Genomic DNA, 13,101 nt, shown 5'->3' with positions numbered 1-13,101 from the left:
CCTCTCCTTGAGATACACAAAAGCTTCAATGGCCTCAGAAGACCACTGAACCGCATCAGCACCTTTCCTGGTGAGATCAGTCAGAGGTTTGACAATACTAGAAAAATTTTTTATGAACTTTCTATAGTAATTGGCGAAGCCCAAAAACCTCTGTATCGATTTCAAACCAATAGGCCTAGGCCATTCCTGCACAGCCTGAACCTTAACCGGATCCATCTCAAAACCTTTGCTGGAGATAATGTAGCCCAAAAAACTAATTCTCTGTACAGCGAACTCACATTTCTCCAGCTTAGCAAAAAGCGAATTGTCCATTAATAACTGTAATACCTCACGCACGCTCCGCCAATGAGACTCCAGATCTGGCGAATAAATCAAAATGTCATCCAAATACACAACCACATTTTTACCGATCAAAGGTCTAAGGATGTCATTAATCAGATTCTGAAAAAATGCAGGAGCATTAGTGAGACCAAAAGGCATAACCAGATTCTCAAAATGACCCACAGGAGTGTTAAAAGCAGTCTTCCATTCATCACCCTCCTTCATGCGCAACAGATTGTATGCCCCCTTAAGGTCAATTTTAGAGAACCACTTGGCCCCCAATAACTGGTTAAACAGATCAGGAATCAATGGCAGTGGGTAAGGATTGCGTACCGTAATTTTGTTAATCTCACGAAAATCCAGACAAGGACGTAAACCGCCGTCCTTTTTTTTTACAAAAAAAAATCCAACCGCCACAGGAGACTTAGAGGGCCTAATGTGACCGGCGGCCAAGCTTGTCTGTATGTATTCCTCCAAAGCCTTCCTCTCAGGAATAGTAAGGTTAAATAAACGACTCTTAGGAAGAGTCGCTCCAGGGACAAATTCAATAGAACAATCATAGTCTCTATGGGGAGGCAAAACCTGCGATTCCTTCTCAGAAAAAACTCTCCAAAAATCCTGAATAGGAACAGGCAATTCTCCCCTATCCAAAGCTGCAATACGCCCGTTACAACACTTGTCATAACATTTATGGCTCCAGGATTTAATTTCACTGGTAGACCAATCCAGTACAGGATTGTGAAATTTTAACCAGGGCAAACCCAATATTACTGGAGAAGGCAAGTTATTCAACACTACCAAATCCAATTTCTCATGGTGAACACCATTAATAGTGAGAGGAAATTCACTGACCTTGAGAGTAATATTCTTCAAAGGGGAGCCATCCACAGAAACCACAGCAATGGGGGATGACAAAGGTTCAGGTTTTAAATTGAGTTTTTCCACGAATCCCCCATCAATTACATTCAGTGTAGACCCGCAATCAACAAACACCCGAAATTCCATTAATTTTTCCTGAGCAATCGTGGAAGCAGCTAAAAATATACCCTTGGAATTTAAACAGGCAATACGGGCGTGACTGACCATTTTTTTTTCTTTCTTCATACGAAGCTCACAGCCTTTAATCAAATGACCAGATTTTCCGCAGTAGAAACACAAGCCTTGCGAAAAACTACGGTCTTTTTCTTGAGAGCGAGGTGCCACCGATCCAATCTCCATCGGTTCACCACTGTTAGTACACACATTATCATAACCAGAAACTGACATAGCAGAGGATTTGCTCTCATTAACCCTAGCACGCAGTCTTCTATCCACCCGTATAGCTAATTGCATAGCCTGTTGCAAATCTTCAGGTGTAGGATAAGCAATTAGCAGGTCTTTAACCCTTTCACTGAGCCCAGCAAGAAATAGACTTTTCAGAGCAGAATCGTTCCACCCTGTTTGAGTGGACCAACGACGAAAATGTGTACAATATTTTTCCACATTACCCGATCCTTGTTTTAGACGTCTCAACTCAGTCTCAGCTGATGCGACACGGTCAGGATCATCATATAATAGTCCCAAAGCAGAAAAAAAACTATCCACTGATCTGAAGCATGAATCACTAGGTTGCAAAGAAAAGGCCCACTCCTGAGGCTCTTTGCGCAAAAGTGACATTATGAACCCTACGCGCTGGGATTCATCCCCAGAGGACTTAGGTCTCAAACGAAAATACAATAAGCAAGCATTTTTAAATGAAAAAAATTCTCGGTGTTCACCAAAAAACAAATCCGGCAAACATACCTTAGGCTCCAAGAAATGTGCTCCAGGACAGTTACTCACGTGCTGACGGAGCTCGGCCACCTCCAGAGAGAGTCCCTGCAGGCGATGAGCCAAATCCTGAACCGACACCATGATGGAACAGAAAAATCTTTCCTTAGAGAATTTGCAGGCTGGACTTACTGTTATGTTCTGCTACCAAAGCTAAGGAAAGAGAGGAGATCTGTCCCTACGATAGAACTCAGCTGAATCCCTACGATGTAACAGGGAACCTGATCCTGCGATCAGACCTGCTAAAGTCCTAATCTAGTCTGTACGAAGACCTATAGATGTGGGGAGGGAATCCCTACAAGTACTAAGGACTGGGAGGAATATGGGACACCTCCTAACAGAAATAGTAGCAGACAGACGAACAAACAAAATAGATAAAACATAGAGGTCCGTAGACCAAGCAAACTAACAGAGTTAGATACAGAGCACAGGCTAGCTAGAAAGTAGATATACAAAGCCAGAAGGGCGGAGCAGGACTAAATAGGCCAACAAGGTCATGTGACCAGCAAAGGAAAAAAAACCTAACAGCAAGGTTCTAACAAAACCACTATTGAACACAGAGCAGCGTCAAAAGGTTGTTGGTTGGATAGCAGATAATGCTTCCAGTCACTTAGCCACCACCACCACCCTGTCTTCCACACGGTCAAGTCTCAGTAGCCGTGAGTCTGGACCACATATTCCTCACCCTGATCCTCCTTCCTCCCACCATGCCGAGTGCCAGGGTCCAGCAACAGTGACTGCGGGTGACACCACTGCTTGTTCCGCTGTTGTGCGTGCACACCAATCCCCTGTCCATGGTGCATGCCATGATGCCTCCCGCTCTGCACCTGTCGTTGAACACTCTCAACTAGCACCATCAGCAAGCATGTCCACGTCCTTGTCCCAGCGCAGCGTTAAGTTGTCCCTACCCCAGTCTTTGGAACACAAGCGTAAATACGCAGCCAACGCCCCACAGGCCACACTACTAAATTCACCCATTTCGAGAATGCTTCCACTCGAAATGTTGTCTTTTAGGCTCGTGGAGACGGAAGCTTTCCACAACCTGATGGCGGCGGCTGTCCCTTGGAACTCGGTCCCCAGCCGCCACTATTTCTCCTGGTCTGCCGTCCCCGCATTACACGAGCACGTGTCCCACAACATTAGACTTGCCCTCAACAACGCAGTTACTGGGAAAGTCCACCTAACCACGGACACGTGGACAAGTGCTTGTGGGCAGGAACGGTACATCTTGCTGACGGCACACTGGATTAATATAGTGGAAGCCGGGACCTAGTCGGATCTTGGGACGGAACACGTCCTCCTGACGTTGAGGATTGCGGGCCCTGGGTCAATCATGGTTGACCACACATTCTACAGCTCCTGTACCTCCTCCTCCTCCTCTTCAGCCTCCATCTCCGAAATGACCACATCAGTCGCAAGCTGGAAGCACTTCAGCACTGCCTCTGCCAAACAGCAACAGGCTATGCTGAAACTAATATGCTTCGGTGACAAACTGCAAAATTCTGAAGAGTTGTGGACAGCTCTAAATGAGCAGGCAGATATGTGGCTGACACCGCTGACCATACAGCCAGGCATGGTCATGTGTGACAATGGCCAAAATCTGGTGGCGGCTCTGAGGTGAGCTCACACACGTACCATGCCTGGCCCATGTGCTTAACCTCATGGTTTAGCGCTTCCTCAAAACCTACCTGGATCTGTTGGATTTGCTTGTCAAAGTACAGCTTCCGCCGCCCTTTCCGTGCTTCAGCAGCGTTTGCAGCATCTAGCTCACCGACTGATCTGCGATGTCCTCACGTGTTGGAACTCTACATTGCAGATGTTGGGAAGAATTTGTGAGCAGAAGAGGGCAGTTGTTGACTACTAGCATCAACAAGGCTGTCGGTATTCAGGTCAGACTCCACACATAAAACCTCAAGAGTGAACATGGATGTCAGACATTTGTACCATCCTCCAAAACTTGAGGACTCCACTAAGATAGTGAGCGGCGATGACGCCATAATTAGCATCACACTTCTCTGTCTTCTGAAACGCTCTCTGCTCACAATTAAAGATGATGCATTGCAGGCGGAGCACGATGAGATAGAGCAAGGAACCATACAGGGTGATTCCACACAGCTCAGCCTCATCTCATCTCACCGTGGATTGGGTGACAAGGAAGAAGAGGAGGAGGAGGAAGGAGCACGATGAGATGGAGCAAGGAATCACACAGGGTGATTCCACACAGCCCAGCCTCATCTCATCTCAACGTGGATTGGGTGACAATGAAGAAGAGGAGGAAGGAGCTAGTTTCCTGCCCTATAGACGGTACTACCTGCACAACTGTCAAACCGTCTGTTCAGCGTGGATGGCCTAAGGACAGATGATGTCTGGACCCCCTATCCATGGCTTGAGAGACTGCCTCCAACGGCCAGAAAGAGAGGAGTTGGGAGACGGCTGCGCCAGGAAAGTCATGCCGGTGAAAGCAGACGAGCTGCATACGTAAACAGGGCCGTCACTTCTACTATTCACTCACAGTACCGGGGCCAGTTGGGTTTAGGTACTCAGGTTGGGAGGGGAATGGTTGGGGCGGAAGAAGCTAAATGTGATTTAATTTACTTTGTCCAGAAAAGACTTTTGGCCTAGCGGGAATAACCGGTGACCCCCGCTAGGGCCATATACAGAGTTAAAGAACTGATGTGGTGACTCCCATGATTGGGTGCACCACATTACCTTGAGAGACTTCGCATTTTATTAATATTTCAAGTTACTGTTCATTACCCCTGTTGCCATTCCCTTGTTTAGAATACCTGTTATATCTATATATAAACTGTATATATTCATCTCTGACTGTCCTCGCCTTGTGTCTCTGTGTGTTGCATTCCGGCACCTGCATTACAGGGACATGACGACTGCACCGTACTGAAGGGAGGATGGATGGGGTCACATGTATCGCGAGATTTTGGCCAACAACCTCCTTCCCTCAGTAAGAGCATTGAAGATGGGTCGTGGCTGGGTCTTCCAGCAAGACAATGATCCAAAACATACAGCCAAGGCAACAAAGGAGTGGCTCAAAAAGAAGCACAGTAAGGTCATGGAGTGGCCTAGCCATTCTCCAGACCTTAATCCCATAGAAAACTTATGAAGGGAGTTGAAGCTCCGAGTTGCCAAGTGACAGCCTCAAAATCGTAATGATTATGAGATGATCTGCAAAGAGGAGTGGACCGAAATTCCTCCCGATATGTGCGCAACCCTCATCATCAACTACAGAAAACGTCTGACTGCTGTGCTTGCCAACAAGTGTTTTGCCACCAAGTATTAAGTGTTGTTTGCCAGAGGATCAAATACTTATTTCTAACTTCAGAATGCAAAAAAATGTATCTAATTTATACAATGTGATTTTTTATTGGATATTCTATCTCTCAATGTTAAAATGAACCTACCCTTAAAATTATAGACTGTTCATGTCTTTGTCAGTGGGCAAACTTACAAAAACAGCAAGAGATCAAATACTTATTTCCCCCACTGTATATCCCTGTTATAGATGACAACTTGTTCCACATAAAATACCCCTTTAGAACACATAATACATGACTATTCCCAGTACAATAACTTATCATGAATTGAGCTCTATTCACCTGAATGGCAATAGACTATCAATATAGATTCCTGCAAAACCTTAGTATATCTATTCTTTAACAGATATGGATCAATTCTATTCAAATATAAAATTTCTAGTAAAAAGAGCTGTCTGCTACTGGGCCCATGAAGGTGAAAAAAAAACCCAACATACTCACCCCCCCACACTGGCACTGCTCCTCATGACTTAGTGTTGCATTCCCCCGTCGATCTCCAGGCATCAGAATTCGACTGGGGCAACACATGAGGGCTGCGCCTAAGTGTTATGATCGGCTGCAGTGCTCCCATGATGCCTCCACTGGATATTGATGCACTGTCGGGGACTGCTTTGCTAAATACTGAGGAGTGGCACTGGTCTGAAAAGTGAGTATATTTTTTTTTTCAGCTCCTAGGCCCATTAATAGAGGGTAGTCCAATAGTGCACAACATATTTAAGAACAGCAGACAAGGCAGCTCTGCGTAGGATTACAGTGGAATCTGTGATGTGGTCACTTGCTAGTGACTACCGTCAGGCTTTCACCCCTAAACATACCGTGTCTCCACCCCTGATGCAGCATTGGTAAGTACTTTCATGGCTAGACTTTCTTTTTCAGTATCCATAAGACATTGTCAGAAAGGGAAAGTCCACACAGCTCCGCCGCCTCCATATTCTCAAAAAGGTTTCAGAGTGTAGCGCTGCGTGGGCTGAATGTTTAGCCCCTTTCTAGATTTGCTGTAGCTATAGCTACGGTTTCTTAACTTGCCTCTTAAACAAACACAACTTGTGTTATGACTTATCAAATCAAGGCTGATAAAATCATACTGTACAGTGTGTACCTTTTATGAGCAATGTACAGTATAGTTAGCAGTTCGAAATGGCTGCACAGAATTCTACTCTGTTGACCACCATACTCAGTATCAGAGAAGAGCTAAAAATCTCTTAGAAAGATAGCTCCTGGAAGAGACAGCAGATCTCCAGGACACTCCTGAATCAGTATGAAATCTCCCTAAATACCATGTCCTGGAAGAGTCAGATCTCCCAGACACTGCCAATTCAGCCCTGCATCTCCAAAAATATTATGTGCTAGAAGAGTCAGCAGATCTCCCAGAAACTGCTGAAAATACCTGAAATCTACCAGAAAACAAGCTCCTGAAATAGTCAGCAGATCTCCCGGACATTGTTCATTCAGCCTAAAATCTCCATTAAAACCATGTCCTGGAAGAGTCAGATCTCCAAACCTGCCTAAAATCTCTCAGAAAGCTAGGTCCTGGAGGAGTCAACTGATCATCCGGACACTGCTGAATCAGCTGGAAATGACCAAGAAAATCAGATCCTGGCAGAGTCAGAAGATATCCTGGACACTGTTGAATCAGCTGGAAATCTCCCAGAAAAACAGAACCTGGGAGAGTCAAATTTCCCGCACACTACGAAATCAGCTTGAAATCTCCCAGGAAACTCAATCGTGGGAGAGTCAGTAGTATAGGTTGAGATAATAAATTAGAATTAGTAGAGCAGGGGTCTCAGATTTTCTCGAATCGTCCTCTTCCAAAAACACTATAGGAAAGGACAGTGTCACGGGTGTGTCAGAGGTGACAGACTGTCGCCCTGCAATGGTTTGCAGGAGATCTCCATGTTTGGCAATGCAGACAGCTGTCTAGATAGGAGGCTGTGTTTAGGACCCAGCGACTACCTCCCTTTAGTCTGGGTGTATATATACCTAGTGTGTCTAGGTGGGCGTCACCGGTTATACTCATTTCTACTTGAAACTTGGCTGAAGCAGCATCACGTCCTCTCTGGAGTCTTGAGGCCGTGTGCCCTGTTAGAGTTCTTCTAAAGCTGAGTTGTTGTTCCCCTGTGTTATCTTCCCTTTTTGTCTTTAGAGTGCTAGCGGAGGTTGACTAGTGCTCATCTCCTTCCCCACCAGCTATAGCCTTATGCCAGGGATAGTATGGCGAGGCATGTGATCGGCGACAGCTGTGGAGGCTGTATAGGGACGTTAGGGGGAGACAGGGTGACGCTAGTTCAGATTAGGAGGTCACCTCTTCCCCCCTTTCCCTAGTGTCTGGGCTCCCTTTACCTTTCCCCTCTGTGTTGCACTCACACCTGCCATGACTCTCTGTGTTGCACTCACACCTGGTGTGACAGATAGCCACATATGTGTAAGTGATATCCATAGTAAAGGTCATCTCAGAGAAGCAAGTAGGATCTGATGATTTCCAATGTCTGCTGATTACCAGTTTGGCAGTCAGGAGTATATGTCCCATTATGGACCTGATTTTAGAAGGAAAAGTATTGATGACTATAAAATGCCAAATGCCATGCTCAGTAAAGAGGCTTTAGTGCAGCACAGTGGCTCAGTGGTTAGCGCTGTTGCTTTGTAGCGCTGGGGTCCTGGATTCAAATCCCACCAAGAAGAACATCTGCAAGGAGTTGGTATGTACTCCCCGTGTTTGCGTGGGTTTCCTCCGGGTTCTCCGGTTTCCTCTCACACTCCAAAGACATACTGATAGGGATTTAAGATTGTGAGCCCCTTTGGGACAGCAATGATAATGTAGGTAAAGCGCTGCAGAATATGATAGCAATATATAAGCAATTAATAATAATAGAGGATACGTTAATTTATGATAGTGAGTAACAGTTTGCAAATGTCTCGCTAAAAGATCTGGATCTTAGTACATGACCACTGGATGTGGCATAGCCTACCCTTGTGTCCAAAAGGTCTCTAAGGGTAGGATCACATTGCCGTTTTTGCCACATATGAGAAAAACAGTCCAATTATTCTCATCAGAGTTTGATTAGAGTGGCATCAATTTTTCTCTGACATGGAGAGAAAAAGAAAACAAAAGTATCTCCACCTTCTCCATTCTGTCAGTCCTTGACCTTGTCCTTTTTTTTCACCAACCCATGGACTCACATATGCATTTTGCATTGCAGATTTTGATCTGACACTCAGATCAAAATTCGGACACGTCTCCGATTTTTTTTCACGGACCACTTGGTCCGAGGAAAAAGTCGGATATGTTCACAGCCCAATAGAATTTCATAGGTAAAAGTGCTGTCCATGAAAACCACAGATGGCACTCGTCTGAGAAAATCGGTTGAGTGCATGAGACCTACCAAAGATTAGAGCATCCTGGGAAAATATTTTGCGTCTCTTTGGTGTGTTGAACCATCTCATCTACCAGTATGTTTTCATAGCTGCCTCATAATGGGAGATACATTTAAAGATTTTCTCTGTAAATGTGGCTGCCTTATGCCAGGTGCTTTCCATGAAGGACTTCCCCAGGTCCAATTCCCAGGAGAGATTGTGAGAATGTTTGTGCACTCGCAATATATTTTTGCATAGAATGTAATATTGTTTATCAGCCTTGTTAGTTTGAGCTTTTTAGATGGGAGCTGGAATTCAATTTATCTTTTTATTTATACAGTACAGACCAAAAGTTTGGACACACCGTCTCATTTAAAGATTTTTCTGTATTTTCATGACTATGAAAATTGTACATTCACACTGAAGGCATCAAAGCTATGAATTAACACATGTGGAATTATATACTTAACAAAAAAGTGTGAAACAACTGAAAATATGTCTTATATTCTAGGTTCTTCAAAGTAGCCACCTTTTGCTTTGATGACTGATTTGCACACTCGTGGCATTCTCTTGATGAGCTTCAAGAGGTAGTCACCGGAAATGGTCTTCCAACACTCTTGAGGGAGTTCCCAGAGATGCTTAGCACTTGTTGGCCCTTTTGCCTTCACTCTGCGGTCCAGCTCACCCCAAACCATCTCGATTGGGTTCAGGTCTGGTGACTGTGGAGGCCATGTCATCTGGCGTAGCACCCCATCACTCTCATTCTTGGTCAAATAGCCCTTACTCAGCCTGGAGGTGTGCTTGGGGTCATTGTCCTGTTGAAAAATAAATGATGGTCCAATTAAACGCAAACAGGATGGAATAGCATGCCGCTGCAAGATGCTGTGGTAGTCATGCTGGTTCAGTATGCCTTCAATTTTGAATAAATCCCCAACAGTGTCACCAGCAAAGCACCCCCACACCATCACACCTCCTCCTCCATGCTTCACGGTGGGAACCAGGCATGTAGAGTCCATCCGTTCACCTTTTCTGCATCGCACAAAGACACAGTGGTTGGAACCAAAGATCTCAAATTTGGACTCATCAGACCAAAGCACAGATTTCCATTGATCTAATATCCATTCCTTGTGCTCTTTAGCCCAAACGTGTCTCTTCTGCTTGTTGCCTGTCCTTAGCAGTGGTTTCCTAGCAGCTATTTTACCATGAAGGCCTGCTGCACAAAGTCTCCTCTTAACAGTTGTTGAAGAGATGTGTCTACTGCTACAACTCTGTGGGGCATTGACCTGGTCTCTAATCTGAGCTGCTGTTAACCTGCGATTTCTGAGGCTGGTGACTCGGATAAACTTATCCTCAGAAGCAGGGGTGACTCTTGGTCTTCCTTTCCTGGGGTGGTCCTCATGTGAGCCAGTTTCTTTGTAGCGCTTGATGGTTTTTGCAACTGCACTTGGGGACACTTTCAAAGTTTTCCCAATTTTTTGAACTGACTGACCTTCATTTCTTAAAGTAATGATGGCCACTCGTTTTTCTTTATTTAGCTGCTTTTTTCTTGCCATAATACAAATTCTAACAGTCTATTCAGTAGGACTATCAGCAGTATCCACCAGACTTCTGCACAACACAAATAATGGTCCCAGCCCCATTTATAAGGCAAGAAATCCCACTTATTAAACCTGACAGGGCACACCTGTGAAGTGAAAACCATTTCCGGTGACTACCTCTTGAAGCTCATCAAGAGAATGCCAAGAATGTGCAAAGCAGTCATCAAAGCAAAAGGTGGCTACTTTGAAGAACCTAGAATATAAGACATATTTTCAGTTGTTTCACACTTTTTTGTTAAGTATATAATTCCACATGTGTTAATTCATAGTTTTGATGCCTTCAGTGTGAATGTACAATTTTCAAAGTCATGAAAATACAGAAAAATCTTTAAATGAGGTGTGTCCAAACTCTTGGTCTGTACAGTATATATTCTCGTACTTCTAATCTATTGTTTTCAGTAGATTTTTTTGTTCTGTTTTCTGTACATGATAAAGGGAACAACCATGTGGCTTGAGCTGCTGTTAGCAGCATTTCAGAGGCTTACAGAAGTCACAAAAACCATAGGAAATAATAATCTGATCAAGTTCATATCATGAGTTTTCTATGTATGTTCTTTGATCTGTGCAGGAAGGTGGTGGAGGTGAGCTGTATTCTTTGCCTAATGTTAATGATGAATCTTCTATTTCACTATAATCTTGCTTGTGATGATGATGAGTAGTGATGAGTGAGTATGTTTTGTTAACCCTTTCCCCGAGTATGCTCGGGCGAGCATCGAGTATTTACAGCTGCTCAGTGATATGTTTGAATCACTTCCGTGTGCATGATTTGCAAATGTTTGACAGCTTTAATACATGTGAGGAATGTGTAAAAAATAGACATTCCTCACATGTATTAAAGTTGTCAAACAGTCGCAAATCATGCACATGAGAGTGAGTCAAACATAACACCGAGCAGCTGTAACTACTCGGTGCTCGCCCGAGCATACTCGGCGAAAGGGTTAACAAAACAAACTCTCTCATCACTAATGATGAGATGACTTCTGAGAAGTCAAGCATGTTGTCAGCTTATTGTGAGGTTTAGTCGTCAGTGTGAAAACTGTAAGATTTCAGGATTTTTTTAAAATTATTTTACATTTTTATATATATTTAACGTAAAATTTAGATACAAAGAATTGACCATTCTCTGACAACCCATTCTCTTTAAATGAGTTATTCAATCAAATATGTATGGGAATGTTTTGAGAGGTTCTCAGTACTGGGAATGAAAGAAAAGTAATAGTAGTCATGAGTGGTAATGGGCAAAAATGTGTGACTTTTCTGCACTAGCATTGTGACGAGAAGGGCTTGATGAATTGGCCACTTACTGTTTCGTGTATACAGCTCATATGCAGTATTATGTGCCTCTATGGTTATTTTTTCACATAGCTACAGTACAGACCAAAAGTTTGGACACACCTTCTCATTTAAAGATTTTTCTGCATTTTCATGACTATGAAAATTGTACATTCACACTGAAGGCATCAAAACTATGAATTAACACGTGGAATTATATACTTAACAAAATAGTGTGAAACAACTGAAAATATGTCTTATATTCTAGGTTCTTCAAAATAGCCACCTTTTGCTTTGATGACTGCTTTGCACACTCTTGGCATTCTCTTGATGAGCTTCAAGAGGTAGTCACCGGAAATGGTCTTCCAACAATCTTGAGGGAGTTCCCAGAGATGCTTAGCACTTGTTGGCCCTTTTGCCTTCACTCTGCGGTCCAGCTCACCCCAAACCAACTCGATTGGGTTCAGGTCTGGTGACTGTGGAGGCCAAGTCATCTGGCTTAGCACCCCATCACTCTCCTCCTTGGTCAAATAGCCCTTACACAGCCTGGAGGTGTGTTTGGGGTCATTGTCCTGTTGAAAAATAAATGATGGTCCAACTAAACGCAAACCGGATGGAATAGCATGCCGCTGCAAAATGCTGTGGTAGCCATGCTGGATCAGTATGCCTTCAATTTTGAAAAAATCCCCAACAGTGTCACCAGCAAAGCACCCCCACACCATCACACCTCCTCCTCCATTATTCACAGTGGGAACCAGGCATGTAGAGTCCATCCGTTCACCTTTTCTGCGTCGCACAAAGACATGGTGGTTGGAACCAAAGATCTCAAATTTGGACTCATCAGACCAAAGCACAGATTTCCACTGGTCTAATGTCCATTCCTTGTGTTCTTTAGCCCAAATAAGTCTCTTCTGCTTGTTGCCTGTCCTTAGCAGTGGTTTCCTAGCAGCTATTTTACCATGACGGCCTGCTGCACAAAGTCTCCTCTTAACAGTTGTTGAAGAGATGTGTCTGCTGCTAGAACTCTGTGTGGCATTGACCTGGTCTCTAATCTGAGCTGCTGTTAACCTGTGATTTCTGAGGCTGGTGACTCGGATAAACTTATCCTCAGAAGCAGAGGTGACTCTTGGTCTTCCTTTCCTGGGGAGGTCCTCATGTGAGCCAGTTTCTTTGTAGCGCTTGATGGTTTTTGCAACTGCACTTGGGGACACTTTCAAAGTTTGCCCAATTTTTCGCACTGACTGAACTTAATTTCTTAAAGTAATGATGGCCACTCGGTTTTCTTTACTTAGCTGCTTTTTTCTTGCCATAATACAAATTCTAACAGTCTATTCAGTAGGACTATCAGCTGTGTATCCACCAGACTTCTGCACAACACAACTGATGGTCCCAACCCCATTGATAAGGCAAGAAATCCC

The 13,101-nt window shown here is 44.1% G+C and overlaps 1 long non-coding RNA gene across 1 annotated transcript in view; it reads right to left on the bottom strand.

The window, feature by feature from the left end:
- Window positions 1-6,482, bottom strand: part of LOC141160944 (uncharacterized) — a 94,189-nt gene extending 87,707 nt beyond the window's left edge. The window contains exon 1 of the long non-coding RNA XR_012250587.1: window positions 6,278-6,482. This is a non-coding gene — a long non-coding RNA (uncharacterized lncRNA). The remainder of the gene's footprint in view (window positions 1-6,277) is intronic.
- Between the last annotated feature and the right edge of the window lie 6,619 nt (window positions 6,483-13,101).

The sequence above is a fragment of the Phyllobates terribilis genome, unplaced genomic scaffold (assembly GCF_046119375.1).
Source record: "Phyllobates terribilis strain yellow unplaced genomic scaffold, ASM4611937v1 Scaffold_9__5_contigs__length_417890890, whole genome shotgun sequence".
Taxonomy (NCBI): Eukaryota; Metazoa; Chordata; class Amphibia; order Anura; family Dendrobatidae; genus Phyllobates; species Phyllobates terribilis.
This window is presented reverse-complemented; position numbering and strand designations above follow the sequence as displayed.